Raw genomic sequence first — 18494 nt, forward strand, 5'->3', positions numbered from 1 at the left:
TTTGATGACATAATGTGTGAAAGCATGCATGTGGTATCGGCAGGCTCAGTATTTTCCGCCTGTGGCTGGAACTAGGACGTCAAAAATCTGAACTCTACTCTAATCAATGAGACCATCACTGATACAGCATAGAAACCTCTGCTGCAGCGTTTGTGGAATGACATCAAACCACCAGCACGCTCGCAAAATAACCCACTGAAATTCTGTTAATATCCTCTTGTCCGCCGTTCTCGCTTCTTTACAGTATTCATAACTCAGTATGACGCTCAAAACAATGATCCAACCTACAGAAAGTCTGGAGGAACCAGTGATATTTATGCATTTTTTCAAGGAAACACAATCTGCATCATGTATTTTATTACTATGACCAGCTTCGGCCGATTTAGGTCACCTTCAGCTTAAAATATGTAGAGGATATTAACTGTCATTGGCATCAGCTGGCGTGCGTCGCCAAAACTCTTGCGGATGCACCATTGCTGAAGCCACCACTCTCAATCTTCTATTTATGAAGATGGCTCAATCAATCAGAACAAATCATAACATTTAAGTACGTCATCTAGAGTACTTTTTGCGCAAACTTTTCAATCAGTCAGAAACTGAAATGCAGTTCTTACGTACTCGGCGTTTTCATGGTCATTACTTTATTTCTAGTCTGTTCACAAGGCACTTTGAATAACTGCGTTTATTGCTCTCTGTCGTTAAAGCTTGCTAATTCAGAATCTGTACTTCACATTTTAGATGTAACCCGTATTTTCCACTAATGTGAATCCTTTCTGAATACTTTCTTGAAATGTGGACACTTCATGCAACGTTCTGATATTGACTTAACAAATCTGTAGATACTCGTATTTTTCTCTTTTTAAACTTCCTTCTCCCCTCGGTGAATTTGTTTTAACATATCTACGAAGCAGGTGAACAGTACTCAAGTATTGATAAGATAATGTCGTAAATGACCTCCTTCATACGTAAGCAGTACTGTCTCATATTCCTTCACGTGAAACGTTGAACGGCAAGTTTTTCTTCATTTCACGACTCACGTCATCAATCCGTTGTTCATCCCTTCAAAAGTCACTTGTAGAGATTTGAATGCTCTAGCTGCATCCAGTGCTTTAATGCTGATACAAATATTAAAACAGAAGCGAATTTTATTGTCTATTTATGGCTACTGCATTGTGTTTGCTCTCATTATGCTAACTGGCCTGTGTTTCCAACAAGCACTGAATTTTCTATAGATCTTCCGAGATTTAGCAATAATTTCCTCGCGACATTACATCGTGCCAAACGTCTATGTTATTCATAATCAGTCGCGAACAGCTACTGACAATATAATTTCTGGATACTGGAATGGGACAGATCCAGTCACGCTTCCAGTTTCGTTCCTTTCTTCCGACGTTCCCCGTTGGAGAAAAGGCACACAAGTGCACAGATTAGCCAAAACATTATGACCACATGCTTAATAATCTGGAACGCAATGCAGCAGACATTCTGCGTGGTATGCATTTGATACGTCCTTGGTAAGACTACGGAGATGTGTGGCATCAGATGTCTATCCAAAGGTCATGCGATTCCCGTAAACCATGGATGGGTGTTTTGTGGGTGCAGAGCTGGCGCCCAATAGTGTTCCTGCTGAGTTCCATCGGGTTCACCTTAGGCGAATTTTGTGGCCAAGACATCAGCGTGAGTTCACTATTACGCTCCTCAAACCGCGTGACACGATATTGGCCTTGTGGCACGGACATTTATCCTGTTGGAAGATGACATCGCCGTCGGGGAATGTATCAAGCATGAGGGGACGCAAGTAGTTCGCAATAATGTTCACGTAGCCCATGGCTGTCATGGGGTCATCGATTACTACCACAGGCTCCATGAAAGCCAAGGTGGATGTCCCACGTCATTGGCCCGCATCCGACGAACGGATCATGCTTCGAGCAGTCATTCGCCTGGATGATGGCATATCCGGGCTTGACCATCGACTTGGTGTAACCAGTAACGTCCGACTAGCCCACCTGATTCACTGATTCACTAATTCATGTCTCTGTCTCGATGTTCCAGTGCCCACTGTAATCGTAAATAACGATGTCCTTCGGCCAGCATGGGAACGTGTGGGCATCGTCCGTTGATGAAGCCCATATCCAACAACATGCACTGAACGTTGTGCTCCGAGACACTTGTGTTTGCACCTGCACTGTACTGTGTCTTGAGATCTACCACAGATCGCCACCTATCCCGCTTTACAGAGTGGACAAACCTCCAAACTTCACGTTCTGGGATGAGACATTAGGCACCACCCTTGTCGTCTACTCGTGACATCACCTTCATTCAACCACTCTCCATAGATGAACAGGATAGTACGATGGTTCCGAGCGGAAACACCTCTACGATGTCAGGATGGTGTTGTGGAACCTGTAGACCGTCTGTTGGCGCCAATAAAACATGATTAGGAAGTTATAATTTATTCATTCAGACTCAGCTGACGCCTCGTGCCAGTGAGGCGGAAGAATTCTGTTCACTTCTGGTCAGTTAGGCCGCTTCTCCAGCAATTAATTCGAAGTCAGGCAGGCGAAGCAGAGTTGTGTCAGGGTGGCCTCACAATGGGTTAGGACGTCCTCGATCCAATTCCATAAAATGCCGATTACCCGCGATGTCCCATCGGTATGTACCACACTCCCTGAAATCGTGTAGTCGGATGATCCTAGCCCCACCGGACAGAGATGCCTTTCACACCCAGAAGTGCCTATATCGTCAATCAGGAATAGAGGCATCGGACGGCTCTCTCACCAGGCACTGGTGATGATGTTAGTGCGACAAGCACTGCAAGATGCACTCATGATAGAAGACCTTCAGTCTCCCCATCATTGTCGTGGTAGGCCACCAATGCAAAGCCCGACAAGTAGTAGGTAGTGATTACTAGGATGTTGTCATCTCGGGAACGGCAAGGAGCGTGTTCATGAGAAGTGCTGGAACATCTAATAAATGGATGTGACAACACCGTAATAATCATTGAACCGAGTGCTTCGGTACGAATGTGATAGATCCTAACGACCAACTGAATCCAGAGCTGGAGAACTAAGGTATTTATGGGAAGTGGTGGGAAGTTAAGACGTGAGGCTCTGTCCGTTATGACCGAAAGTGGCCCGCTTCTCTACTAGATGTTAGCGGTCCTCGTTCCGCTTTGTTTACTTAACAATTTGTTACAAGCTCTTAACTGCACTGTCAAGTGTCTGGTAGGTGTTGTTGCGTCCTACGTATTGCCTGTTGCTTAACGTAACAAGAGCTAACAAATACATGTCTGTCACACTCTCACAGTGGACGTAACTTATGCCTGGCGGTTGGTTCCGGTTTAGCAACCTGTGCTCGTTTACGCGACCGACTTACGGTGCTGATTGTTTCTTTCTGCTGCGTAGCTAGGTCACCACGTCTGCCTGGTGTCGTCTGTGGCTCCACCATCATGAACTTCTTTTCTGTTCTGTGGCGTAAAAATAGCAACACATGAACTGCCTACCAGCTTCGCAGTTTTCGAGATGCTTGTTCCCAGAAGCTAGACCATAACAACCCTCTTTTGTCAAGACCGCGTGTGTCAGTGGATTTCTCCATATGTGGCCCGTGCAATTGCTGGAATGTTTCTTTCCTTACCACGTCGCGGCCTGCAATGCCATCAGGCGACAGTCAATCTCGGAGTGGGTAGCGGTCGCAATATTTGGCTCGTTAGTGTATATTGACTATATCTTTCCTTTTATGTGTGCTTGTCCAGTAAGGTCTGTCACGAGATTCGAAACAGTACACTTTACGCCGTAAAGCCCCAAACTAATGTCGCATATATGGTAAGATCGCGCCGCATTTTGTTTACTGACTGTATGGCATTGGTGGCCAGATGTCCCAACTTGGGGAAGGTCAGCTGCCAAGTTGTAAGTCTTTTCAGTTGACGACACAGTGTGCGAATTACGTTTCGATGATGACGAAATGATGATGAGGACAACACAATACCCAGTCCCCTAGTGGAGGAAATCCCCGACCCAACCGGGAATCGAACCCTGGCCCGTTGCACCGCGGTAATGAAATAAAACGTTTTTCGAAACGCAATAAATGCAGCGTCAACCTGGAGACAGCTGTATGCAGTTCTCTGAATGTCGTTATGGACTTGAGGTAGGCACGACGGCATCTACTTTTATTTAATTTTCGCGTAAAATAGTACACGGGATGTTTCACATGTAGACATACCTGTTGGAAGGGCACCTGCATAGTTATGCTGCGGCACTTTTTGTAATACTTTATGTGTTCGTTCTTTATCGATGATGAAGTCCCGTCGTTCTTCATTTTGAAAAACCTGGTATCGAAATGACGGCAGTCCTCTACCAGGTTCGAAGCTGATTCCTCACATTGCTCTGAGAGTCTTCTGGTCTAATCAGTAAGTCAAGTAATTATCGAACACAGTCTGGCGATTTACTGTGATATAGGAAGTATCCAATTTTTCTCGCTTAAGAATCATTAAGATGAGTCTACACCCTTTTGAGCAAGATACTAACGTTAAACAAAAAAAAGGAAAGAAAGAAAGCACATCAATATCAAACCATCTGAAAACCTTGCAATTTTTATGAGACGAAAGTGCGGGCAAGTCCAATGAACGACGGAAGTTTCAGACCGTACTGTTGAGAGACAAGCTGGTGTATCCTGACGACAGAGGGTCACACAGGACTTTCATCTGTGTTCTTGTGATGGAAGCGAACCAGCATTTTCTGTTGTAGTGCATGTACCAGCCTTGCTAACTTCACATTCCTTAAGCTTTCGGCTAGAAAAATCCCTGGGCAGCGAACCGAGCGTTGCAGCGTCGTGGTTAAAAGTAGTTTCGTATTTTGAAGTAATGGGGTTAAAACCTCAGTCTAGTCATCCCAATTGCGGTGTGTTGTGATTTTCCTAAGTCCCTGCCGGATAATGCTTGTATGGCCTCCTCGGCCTGGCGCCTTTCGTATTCTTATCCAAACAAAACTTGTACTCCCTACGTAATGATTTCGACCTTTCTTCTTCCATCCTTCCGCGGTACATACAGCTTTAATTAGCTCTAGGCATCAAATAAAAAAGCGAATTATGCGTTTTTGAGAGATTACCTGTCGTGCTATTTTCGTTAGAGACTTCAACACATTCGTACGGATCTCTGGAGACCAGTGACGGGACTGTTGACGAAAGGCCTTAGTAAGACCAAACTTCTCTAATCGGTGGCATGCCAGGACTGCAAGACAGAAATAACATAAGCTGCTCTACGAACACGTATCGCCGGTAGTAATTGATGCCGCATAGTCATGTTGCAAAATGAAGCCAAGTTTGACCGAATGGTACAGTTTTGACTTCTGTATCACACCAGGCGAAGCAATGGCATTTGAGAGGATGCTTATAACAGAGACACAGACCCTATCAACATATCTGTCATTTGTTCAGTATGATGCTCCTAAATATATGCAGAATCACTGTAATCACGTACTTAACATGAGTGCGTTGTTTTAATTCCAGATAAGGGCGACGTATTGTCACTCCAGTGACAGTGTCCATACTCTCACTGCAGCCTGAAGCGTCAGTTATTGACAACTTCACAAATTTCGGATAGTGGTAACCAGGATCGAGAGGGAGACGCTAATGTCGTACATTCAAGAAAATTTTATATCATGGTAGCTTCGCAAATTACAGACTTTGCGACAGCAGTCTGGTTTTAATGTCGTGATACTTAACCGTTTGTCCGCCCCCGGTATCTGAGAGGTGAAAATGAAACGAGACCAAGCATATGCTTGGGATATACCATAATAGGCAACCCTCGAGAAGACGAGCGTTGGGTGCCGTCAATAAGCCGAGATATCTCACGCAAAGAATAGTGGAAACAAAAAATTAAGAAAAACACCTTTTGTATACTAAAAAAATTTAAAAAAACAAAAAACAAGATGGAAAAAAAAAGTTTCGCAGCAAAGAGTCATCGACAGGAATGAAACGTTTCCTTTGCTGCAGAAGCAACGCACCTTGAAATTTCCACTGCAGTGACAACACTGTTTTTCTTTTCTTGATGCAGAAGAAGCATTCTTTGTATTAAACGTTCTCTTAACGGCATAGAAGCCAGGCCGAGAAGGCAGAAATTGGCGAGCGTAAGGATGGGTTGAAGGGGAGGAAGGAGACTCAACAAAAAAAAAAAAAGTGGTCAGTGCGACAGAATGTCACTCCTAAGGGCCTGGGTTCGATTCCCGGCTGGGTCGGAGATTTTTCTCCGCTCAGGGACTGGATGTTGTGTTGTCCTAATCATCATCATCTCATCCCCATCGACGTGCAAGTCGCCGAAGTCGTGTCAAATCGAAAGACTTGCACCTGGCGAACGGTCTACCCGACGGGAGGCTCTAGTCACACGACACTTATTTTTGCATAAACCGTTCTAGTCCCGCACAAAAGTAAGTATGGCGCCTTAATGTGAGATTTTCATTATCATGCGACTGTGTTCCGTTGCTGTCGGCAGTTCTGGAAAGAGAACCTAATACTTCGCAAAGTGATCCTTGGCCAGGACGTTACACGTCGTACTTTGCCAGACGAGAACACTGCTGATACCGAGAATCTACCCAAGCGTGTACCCTATCGCCCAGGGAAAGAGCGTTGAAACATTCCTGTAGCGACCAGTCAATGAGTTCTGCACGACCAGCTTTAGCTGAGTCTAGCTCCACACGAACGGCATTTCTGCACCACAGAGGTTCTGCAGAGCTTGAACGTTAATGTAACAGATCAGCCACACGCGGCCGAAATTTATGGCTGCGTTACGTCGTTCAGCTGCGTCACACAGAACTAAAAAAAAGGCGCGACGATTGTTCGCAACGGTATGTCATTACATTGTTCCCACGAGCAGGGCTGCGAGTAGCCTATCGGATACATCGGTGAACTGCCAACCGTTCCTAATGTAGATCACATATCTGGCAGGCGTTCTCTTGCTGTAGCCACTCGAAGAGTGATATCATCGGGTATGTTGCGTACCATCCTTCACGTACGCAAGGCGACGAGCCACTCGTGAAAGGAAGAAGATCCCGTGGACGACGATACTGTTAGTGACACAAGCTCTGACTGGCGAAGGAAATTGGCTGTATCACTTTCGATCCACCCAGACATTTTCTTAAAGCGATTTAGGGAATCCTCGGAAAACCTAAATCAGAGACCGGGTGGGGATATGAACCAGCGGCCTCCCGAATGCGAGTCCATTATCTCACCACTGCTGCACGTCGCTCTGTGCCAATCATTCGTGTACCGCTCGTCATTCTTCACTGGAAGACTGGAAAGGCTGTTTGCTTTGAGCATGGGGTATGGTCGTTATCATTACAGATCAGTTTCGCTTTTTGGATTTGGCGATAAACTGAAATCCGTAATAATCTAATCCCTTGTCATAAGTGAACTGGAAATCTGCAATACCAATTACGACAAGGGAAATTTTGAACCAATTTCATTTTAGTAAAAAGTAAGGGTTAAAGCCTGTCCTGTAGTACAAATGTTATGTTCGGCCAAACTGCTGATGGTGCACGAAATTCTCGATATCCATCCAGTTAATGACAAATAAATATTACCTCATGCAGCCGTTATTCGATGCTTTCACTGGGAACCTATACACACTGTGTGACGAAAAAAGTTAAGCACGCAGAAGGGAAGCAGGACACAAAATGAATCGTGACGGTTTGAGGGGGTGTGTGATATTATTTCAATGATTACAATAACGAGTCACAGTTACAAAGACCTTGGCAGTATGAGCCCGCTCTGGTCTGGATGCCTACACTGATTCGATGGGGAATGGTGTCATAGAGTCATTATATCCACTCCTGGAGCAAGCTGGTGCACAACGGTTGCAATTGGTGCTTGATATCTTGGATACCGGCACTGGAACGGAACTCATATCCGAACTGGTCTCTCACACATTCTATCGATGACGGATCTCGGGATCACGCCGGCCACTGGAGTAACTCAGCATCACGGCAAACAATTCATAGACGCACGTGCCGTGTGTGGACGAACATTGTCATGTTGAAAAATGGCACCACGATACTGTACCAAGAGAAGTAACTCATGGAGACGCATATATGTCCGTGCTGTAATGTTGTCGCACTATCAGCCGTGACTTGAAGCCATGTAAGATGACTCCCCCACAATGACACCATGACGGGAGTGCCTCTCTAAAACAGTGGAAGAAGGAAAGCTCTCTCCAGGTCGCCGCCATATTCGCCATCGATGGTCCTCCGATGTAGTGAAGAACAGGCAATAATGCCACGCCATTCATCAGCAGTCCGTGCCTATTAATTCTCGAATGGCAGGCGCAAATGTGAAGGGGTTTCGATGTGCCTGGGTGCAGAACACACCTATCCACCCTTGAGGTGGTCAGATGCGGTCGATCGGAACCTTGGCGGCGAGTATGTCTGCCTTCACTCTCCAAGGTTGTTCAGCATCGAATCACTATCACATCCGTACGCTCCACAAATCTGGAAAACGCACAGTTCACCAGCCGCCCAAACGGAGACCTCAATGATGCCCCATTCAGCCTCTGTCAGATATTGCTAACGTTATCTCAGACGAGTACGTGGTATCTCTGTGTCCTTCACAATAACCACTGAACTCATGACGCTGTTCAAGCTCCATGTGTACCCTACCAGGTTTGCTAACAATGCTAAACACGAATAACTCTGGTGACCGTTCTACCTGTCACAGACAGTTATTTACATGCAGTCGATGGTGTGTACGTGTGCGATATTACATCGTCATCAAACCGTCTTTCCCGTGTGTTTCACTGACAGCAGCCTTTGCGTTTACGACATTTGGACCGAAGAGTAGACAGACAGAAACAAAATGAAAGTGTCATTTGGCATATGTACACACACGCGCGCGCGCACGCGCGCGCGCACACACACACACACACACACGCACGCACACACACACACACACACACACACACACACACACACACACATACTACTAAGTCGAAACAATACGACTACTAACTTGATTGAATGTTGGTCACCTTCCCACCTTTCGAACGCAATACAGACGAGGTTCTGCGTAGCATGAATTCGATAAGTTTTTGGTAGGCTTACAAAGGTATATGACACCGGATGCCTGTCCACAGTTCTCTCAAATCCAGTAAATTACAGACCGGTGGTTTATAGACGAGAACCTGGCGCCTGATAGTAAGCCAGATTTATTTCACCGAGGTTAGAAAGATGAGAAGATATCGACATGAGTTCACACTATAATGTTCCTCAAGCCATTACAGCACGCCTTTGGCCTTCTGACACGGACAGTTATCCTGCTGGAAGATACCATCGCTGTCGGTGAAGACATCAAGCATGTTGGGACGCAGGTGGTCCGCAATAATGTTCATGGCGCCTTCAATTACCACTACAGATCCGATAAAATTCTAGTCGAATGTCACGAATAGCATAACACTGCCTCCACCAGCCTCCGTCCGTGGCGCAGTGCATATTCATCTGAATGACGGACCCGACCATCGACGTGGTGTAACAGGAAACAGAAATCACATGACCTGCAGACACGTTTCCGCAGATTCACGAACCAATCTCGATGATCAAGTGCCCACTGCAATCGTAAATGACCATGTAGTTGGATCTACATGGTAACATGAAGGGATCATTTGTTGTGGGGCCCCATGTATAACATTTTGGGCTGAACGGTGTGCTCCGAAACACTTGCGGCTGCACCAGCATTATGCTCTGTCGTCATTTGTGACACAGATTACCGCCTATCCTGTTTAAGAGCGGGCAAGCCTCCGAACTTCGCAACCTATGATGAGTCGTGGACACTCAGAACCTTGTCGCCTACTTGCGGTTTCAGCGTCATTCAATCACTTTCCACAGATGCTCACAGCCGACCACCTTCACCGCCGGCCGAAGTGGCCGTGCGGTTAAAGGCGCTGCAGTCTGGAACCGCAGGACCGCTACGGTCGCAGGTTCGAATCCTGCCTCGGGAATGGATGTTTGTGATGTCTTTAGGTTAGTTAGGTTTAACTAGTTCTAAGTTCTAGGGGACTAATGACCTCAGCAGTTGAGTCCCATAGTGCTCAGAGCCATTTTGAACCACCTTCACCGTTTCCGAGATGGCAGTTCCCAGGCGCTGTACCATAATGCGATTCATTGGCAGAACACTTAGAAGGTGCAACTGGTCTACCAAAGAGACTGCTTACAGAACGCTTGTCCGCCCTATTCTGGAGTACTGCTGTGCCGTGTGGGATCCGCATCAGATGGGACTGACGGATGACATCGAAGAAGTACAAAGAAGGGCAGCTCGTTTTGCATTATTGCGAAACAGGGGAGATAGTGTCACAGACATGATACGTGAATTGGAGTGGCAATCATTAAAACAAAGACGTTTCTCGTTGCGACGGGATATTCTCATGAAATTTCAATCACCAGTTTGCTCCTCCGATTGCGAAAACTTTCTGTTGGCACACACCTACATAGGAAGAAATTATCACCACGATAAAATAAGAGAAATCATGGCTCGCACAGAAAAATTTAAGTGCTCGTTTTTCCCGCGTGCCATTCGAGAGTGGAACGGTAGAGAGATAGCATGAAGGTGGTTCATTGAACCCTCTGCCAGGTACTTTATTGTGAATAGCAGAGTAATCACGTAGATGTAGATAACGAACTATCCTTCATCGAAGTAGCTTATGTCTGTGAATTTCTGCGCTTGCAGCTCGTATCATCGCTACAGTGATTCGCCATTTCTTTCTACTCCGCGAGTGTGCTTTCCTTACCGATTCACGAGCGCGCAACGCCACTAGGCGTTTCTCAATATCGCCGTGGGCAATGGTGATGATCTCTTGGCTCATGAATGTAAGTAACAGTGATTGTGTACTTCCATTATTAATCCAGATTAGTACTTACGCGTTTTCTGACATTTTCATTGTCAACTGAGGGAGTAAGTTATTGCAAACACTGAAGTTCACTCGCTATATAATTTCAACCAGCGTTTCCATTGGAGTTAGGACTAGTCCAAAGTTTGTGTCTTCTTTAGGTAGTGAATTCTTCAGCGTATAATTAAAGTCATCAAAGCCTAAGAATGATATCGTGAAGTAATTTAAAACATTTCAGTCCAATTTTTGAAGACAGACAAAACGTAAAAAGCTCCTTGTAATCCCGAGGCATTAGCGCTATCTGTATCCATCACCTTGGCCTATTTTCGTTGCTCTTGAAGAAACATTAAGAGTGTGCCATGTACGCCAATAAAGCGCAGCGAGGGGCATCCGCGGCTGCCAATTTCGTCATGCCTAGTCTATCTTCTTTCAGTCTCTGATTACTTTTTAGATAACAAGCGAAACCTTAGACAAAGGAAAAGAAGTTAAAACGTTAAAAGGAAGACGTCCGGTTTCGCGTTACACCTTTTACAGCAGGTGTCGTACTTGATCCTCAGGAGGCAACTAGATAACACGCGGCTTACCTAACCGGACCAGGCGGGTGCCGGGCATATCAGTTGAAAGCCGGCGTTCGAGTTGGCTGCAGCCCGCTTTAAGTGCATGTTTCTAGGACATTCGCCATTCTTTCTAACCTGTTTCAAAGTCTTTTACTCGCAGACTAATTTTCAGCTACGTCAGAACGCGAAGTCCTCCGGTTACGAGTGCTTCTTGAGGTAAGTAATCGAGAATTGCAGCTGAACGAAAGAGTCCTGCTTCGCCGTCTGCGCTAACTACAAGGCGAATATGTTTTGTTTTTTTTGTTTTTGTTTTTTAGTTCTGATCGTGGCCACTGCACCACTGAGTTGCGAGAAAAGTTCGCCATAATTCAAGTGTTCTCTCATTCCTCAACAAATCATTAAAGCGGAAGGCTGAAGGATAATGGTCGCTGTGGCGGTCGTGATAAGCGTTTCATTCATTCATGCGCGTAAAACGAGTGATTGCTATACATTTCTAGAAGTTAATTAATTACTCTTATCGTGACTTCGCGGTTCTTCCTTAAGCGTTCAGTACGAGGACAAGATGAAGACATTTTGGCACAGAGGTAGCGTTCGTATCAACTATGATTTTTCGCTGTGTTAGTACGTGATGCAGACTATGGCATGCCAAGTAATAAAATGATCTGTGGAATAGTTTTCTTTACACGTCCTTTAAAAGTCCTTGAAAAGCAGTAGTATTGCGTGTGTTTCGTTTAGTACCTAACCTGGAATTTTGAGCCATCATAAAAATATTTATTTTGTCCATCGCAAATTTACCGGAAGATGAGAAAAAAATGAAGGTTTAACGTCCCGTCGACAACTGGGTCTTTAGAGACGGAGAATAAACTCGGACTGTTTCGTTCAGGTTGAAGATCGAAACTGGCAGTACCCTTTCAAAGAAACTATCCCGGCGTTTGTCTGGAGTGATTCAAGGAAATCACGGAAAACCTACATGTGGATGGCCGGACGCGTATTTGAACCGTCGTCCTCCCAAAAGCGAGTCCAGTGTGCTAGCCACTGCGCTACCACGCTCGGTCGAAGCTCGATGAACGGTCATTAGGAGTATTCTCCTTTAATTGTAAAAAGAGAATGGCTGAGTACAAACATGACCGTACTGCTCTTGAATATGGTCCATATGAAGGACTTCTTAAAATTGCTACCTCTGATGAAAACAAAATGAGTGACGGCGTCTATCGAAACACCATTACTATATAAGTGACGCCACTATTCGTAATAGTCAGATGATCAAACATCCACATAATGTGCGTGTTTGAAGTGCAGCTGCTCATAATATTCGCTACATGTTTATGAAAAGAACTAATACGTGGAAGCACACAAGCAAGGCAAAGACAGGTTAGAAGTTAATGTCCAGTCTACGCCGAAAGCTTTAAAAATGAAACACAAGCTCGACCCAGACAAGAACTGGGTAGAAAATAGGCCATGGTTTGATTCAGAAACTGTTTCGGCATTCTCCTGACGCGATTTAGGGCAACCGAATTAAAAACTAAAACTCCGCCCTAAAGGCCATGAAGGCCCAACGGAACCGACCGACCGCCGTGTCATCCTCAGACCACAGGCGTCACTAGATGGGGCATGTACTCAGCACACCGCTCTCCCAGCCGCATGTCAGTTTACGAGACCGGAGCCGGCCTCCAGGGCAACCAGAGACAACCTAAATGCACGAGGGGTGGCGCCATGTTTCAGACATTAGACACGTATTCGGTAGCACTAGGTTTCAGAACCGCGCCCAGACCTCCAGATTTAGGTATTCCGTACTTTACCTCTACCACTTAAGCAAATAACGGGATGGTTCATTTGTACAGGTCAGGGCCGATTTCTTTGCGATCTTCGTCCAATCCCAATTTGTTCTCCGCCTCTGCTACACTCGTCCTCAACGGAGCGTTATACTCAGATATTCCTTTTCTTCAGAAGGGGAGACCAACACCTCTCCTCTCGAATAGTCTTAACTCCAGAGTCATCAAGCTTACCGTAAAATACTAAGAGGTGGTCGCCGAAGCATGCACAGTAGAAATGAAGTTTCGGTGTGTTACGACGACAAGAAGCCCTCTGTGGCAGGAATGACAATACTAAAGCTTCGAAACTTCCTTGAGAAGACTTTCCTGCGTGCTTTCCCCTCTTTTGACTTGAAGAGGCAATAATGTAATGCTGCTCGACCTAAAGGTGGCTTATTTGAATTCTGGCACTGAAATAAATTTTCTTTGTCAGAATTCCGCTGACGAGGAAGGAATGGGTGGTTTTATGTTTTTATGATCACTAGTTTTTATATCAATATCCTGGATTGAATTCCAAAAGTAATTGTCGTCTCTGATGGGTTGGGGTCATCCAGCCGACAGATTGGACATTAGTGCCTCTGGAGAGGAGGAGGGCATTGGGTCGGTGCCGAGATTTACCCTTATTATTCTCACTTCTGCATAGTTACACTTTCATGACAATGTTTACATTTAGATAGTTACAACTGACTGCACAACTAACGTGTTGGATAATTGCCACTGCGTACAAAGAAACAAAAGCATTTCGAAGTGCGCAGTCAACGTTGCCGGCGATTCGAGTTTCTTTTTCCTGAGCTCTCGACCAAGGACCACTAGAGCATTAAATATTTGGCTGTTTTTTTTTTGTTTTTTTGGTAAGGGGTAGGCTCCATAATGAAATAATTGTGAGGAGCATTATTTAAGTTTTTCGTGGCGCCATAATTTCGATCTTCTAATAAGTGCTGTTGGTTCACTGTGAAGTTCAACATTGATAAACTGCCACATGGCGAGATTATGGTAAAGTACAGAAGTAAATCGAGACAACGAAATGTTTCTCCTAGCACGAGTACAGCGTATAATCCACCTCAATGTAGCGAGTCATAAATTTCTTGATGCACTAGAGAGATGCCCGAAATGTAGTCCCCTCGAATCTCTCTAGATGTAGAATATTTTCAATAACGGAATCTGACCGAAATGAATCTTTTACGCGAATGAGGACATTAATTTCGATGGATTCCACAGTATGATCCATCTCCATTAACCCTGGAACATTAAAGGCGAGAAAAAGTTGCATTGCTACTAAACTATCGTAAATTTCACTACTCCAAATTTTATTCAAAAGAAGTCATAATTTATAGTTTATGCACTAGTTAATTACAAATACAAGATCTCCAGCGCTTTGTTACATATAAAATCAGTACAAAATGTACTGTTTTACACCATATACTGATAATTCCAGATTTGCGGACATCGCGAATTGTTACCAACTGCATTCGTAAATTTTAACGAGGATTTAGTAATCTAGGGTTAAAAGACATCGTGAGGAACGAAAGTGACATCACTTGCTCTCAGGGATGTCTCATAGCACTGTTACTGTTCAGAATATATTCGAAATGTTAATCAGAGTATAGTACCATTTGGTACGCAGTCTTATATCCAGTCACAGACATGAACACATACGGTCTACTGTTCTTTGACAGCGTCATGAAGGCCATAATTCAACTAAGCTCGAATCCTTCCGCAATCTTTCAATATTCATAATTCTCCTCAATACATGACATAAAGTCTCTTGTCTGTTTTTCCGCTTGTATAGCAGACCTCCAAGAGGTGAATTCAACCTCATTTCACTTTCCTAAATCCGATAAACGGAAGTCATAGATTTTGAACATCAAACTGATTGCTGTCTCACGAGGAAGTTTTTGATCTCGTAACCACATAAGGAAATACGTCACGTCGCATTAGGAGGAAACAGGTAGTACATTGCCGCGACATCCGTATAAAAAGGACACAACGGGAATAAAGCTTTCTTCATCCGCTGCCAGCCCAGAAATTGAAAACAGCAATAATGATAAATGGTAGCTTTTTATTCTGTCTGTATAGTTCGAATCAACCAAATTCTGGTTGTTATGAATATAAATTGACATTCACAAATCAAGATAAATATTCTAATTGTTTACGGGGAACGCAGAGGATCATGACGAGAACAGCTGAGCTGCACGTACAAAGGTGAAATTTATTACTCTGGGGTAAGCTGAAAGATGAAGCCTATCAACAAATTCCCATAACCCAAGAAGTTTTAAACCATCGTATTGTTGCAGTGTGTGCGACGATATTGCCTAAATCTCATGTCTGTCCAGAAGTCATCGCACGAGCAAACGGAAACGTGTGTTAACAGTAGTCACTGGCCATTTCGAACACACTAAGCAAGCGAAGTGACACAGTGCTCCATAGTGGACTCGAAACCGGACGGCGGTTCGAACGTCAGTCTAGTCACCCAAGCGTAGTTTTCACTAATGGTAAACGTCTCGATGGTTCCTTCTTAAAAGGACACGGCCGATTTCCTGCCCCGTAACTCCGCAATTCGAACTTGTGCTCAGTTTTTAGCGATCTAGTCATCGACGGGACGCTGAATCCTGATCTTTCTTCGAACACCCGATGACTTGAATGGAATGTCATAGAATTGTCTATGATCACTTTCTTCTGTGATTTCCATTTTGTTACTGTTGCTGAGGTAATATTACAATGTAAATGTATACGATTATATCGTAATTAAACTTCTGTTGTTTTTGAATGAGAGGTTATTATATAGCAAACTCTGTACGTTAATTTCCTTTTTCACTGATTCATTCCATTTGTAAAATTCACCTTTCGTTCAAATTCTGACAACAACATACCATAGTTTTACCGCAGTTAACTGATGAATTATTCTTAGGCACCAGGTCTTTTGCCTTCCAGTTGGCGTGTGAGTCTGAAGCAAAGTATGATTAGTAACAGTTTTAAAATAAACTTCTCACATCTTTCCCGAATTTGTAAATAGCTGGAGCGCCTAACCAGTCGGACGCGACATTTCCATTCGAGGATCCATGCCCGACACAACACTCCTAATTGCTAAATACTGTACGAATTTCTCCGAAATTATAAACAGAATTTCGGAGATTAAGACACGGTTGAATTCGTCTCTTTGAGACTGTAATTCCACTTGAAATACCTAGTTGATACTGGTGTTCTTGAAATTAACATACAGTAGCTATGCTGTGAGACTATGCGTCGCTTTCTTTTGTATAATTAATTGTATGAAAATAAGATTACAAACTCTTAAATAGTACTGGAAATTTTCTAAGTGGACAGCTTAGCTGAATTCCTCTTTATCCAAGTCACATACGTCAGTAGCTGACAGGCTATCCACGGACGACCATGTGGGTGCTTTATCAGAAACTGTGACAAAATGCAGGAACAGCTGCAGTACTGTTGCAAAACTGGCAGTGAAGCTCAGAGTAAACAAATGTTATGTAATCCGCGTGGTTACACAAAAGCCACGATACTGTTCGATAGCATCATCACCGAGGAATCAATAAGGTCAGTCATAAGTGTTAAATTTACGAGAGTGGTTTGATAAGTCTGGTAAATTTCCATGAAAGAATGGAACGTTATTGTTGCGCCTCATGGTTGGTAACCTTGATTATTCCAAAGATCCTATAAAGAATTTCAACAACGTACATCGTACAGTTCATTGTCGACAGCCGTCTGAACTGATCAGCGTGTCGACTGCGATTGAAAATGGAGAAAGCCGGGTTTCGTGCTGTTATTAAATACTTTCATTTGACGCATTGAATTGCACCGTGAATCAAAATAGAACTGGACTCTGCACCGTCAATGATGACCACAAGAAGCGCGCTCCGGCCGTCCAATTGAGTCCACCACTAAGGAAACCATTGACAAAATCCATGATATGCTAATGAAAAAGCGCCGAATAAAAATTCATGAAACTGTTGAGATTGTAAGCATCTCAACAAAGTGAGTGCATAATATGCTGCAAGCGAGAATTGGCTACGAGGAAGCTATGTGCGAGGAGTGTACCTTGATTGCTCACAGTCGATCAAAAGCACATCCGTCACAACATTTCAGTGCAGTGTCTGGTAATGTTTAATCACAATTTGCAAGATTTTTTTGCGCTGATTTGTAACTGTTAATGAAACTCGAATCCATCATTACACACCAGAGTCAAAACAGCACTCAAAACAAAGGACAGAGACTGGTGAAAGTGCACCAAAGAAGGCAAATACTTTCTTGTCAATTGGTAACATGATGGGCACTGTTTTCTGGGATTCTCAAGGAATAATACTCGTAGATTACTTATAAAAGGGCAGAAAAGTAACTGGGCCCTATTATGATTCATTGTTGGCTCGTTTGAAAGTTGCGTTGGCTGAAAAGAGACCAAGGTTGGCACGTGGAAAACGCTATTTCACCAGGGTAACGCACCATCCCACAATGGCGAAAGTGCGCGACTTGAGCTTTGAACGGTTTCCTCATCGATTCTATTCGTCAGACTTAGCCCCAAGTGACTTCTTCCTGTCCCTAACTTGAATCTTTGGTTTTGCTGGGAAGAAATTTTCATCAAATGAGGAAGTGATAGTTGTAGTCAACGAGTATTTTGTAGAGCTTGACAGAATCTATTTTTCTCATGGGATGAAAAGGTGGGGGACAGCTGGACTAAATGTATATCCCGCAAAGGTGACTTTGCCAAGAAGTAGGATGATTTGCTTAAGAAACAAACTTTTTTCTTGTTTTTTTACCATACTTAACAAACTAACGTCGTATAGGATTATCATCGACAGTGATTCAAGGTAGAGCGTCCACATAGATCTGTTTGAATCCATTTGTATACCCAGTACTTGAGTGTCATTCGTGACTGTGGGATCCTTCCCAAGTTGAATTAGCCGATGAGGAAGATAAGACTGTAAGTATGATTCATCACATTGATATCTTCGTACATCCATAGCTGTAATGGGGGACAGTGGGACGTCAGCTGGTATAAATTTATATTAAAAAATGAAAAAATTCCTCCAGCTGTATTTAAGGCGTCGATTTTATTTTGGCAACTAGTTTCAACGTCGTAACAACGTCATCTTCAGGCCCTATAAAATATACCATACATACAACAACCAATGTGATATCAGTAATCTATGAGTTATTATGTAAACAAATAGATTATCAACATATTGCATAATGGGCGAATTCAATAAAATTAATTACGTTTTGGCAGTTTTCATTTAATGCAATCATTCTGGA

The 18494-nt window shown here is 43.9% G+C and overlaps 1 protein-coding gene across 5 annotated transcripts in view; it reads left to right on the forward strand.

The window, feature by feature from the left end:
* LOC126482899 (uncharacterized) overlaps nt 1–18494 on the forward strand; it is a 387862-nt gene that overhangs the window by 185612 nt on the left and 183756 nt on the right. The window contains exon 1 of one of the 5 annotated variants that reach the window (XM_050106574.1): nt 11505–11634. The exons of the other annotated variants lie outside the window; for them this stretch is intronic. The gene's annotated coding sequence lies outside the window, so the exon portion shown is untranslated. Of the gene's footprint in view, nt 1–11504; nt 11635–18494 lie in introns of those variants that run through there. 5 annotated transcript variants of the gene reach the window in all.

This window comes from Schistocerca serialis, chromosome 1 (genome assembly GCF_023864345.2).
Source record: "Schistocerca serialis cubense isolate TAMUIC-IGC-003099 chromosome 1, iqSchSeri2.2, whole genome shotgun sequence".
Classification (NCBI taxonomy): Eukaryota; Metazoa; Arthropoda; class Insecta; order Orthoptera; family Acrididae; genus Schistocerca; species Schistocerca serialis.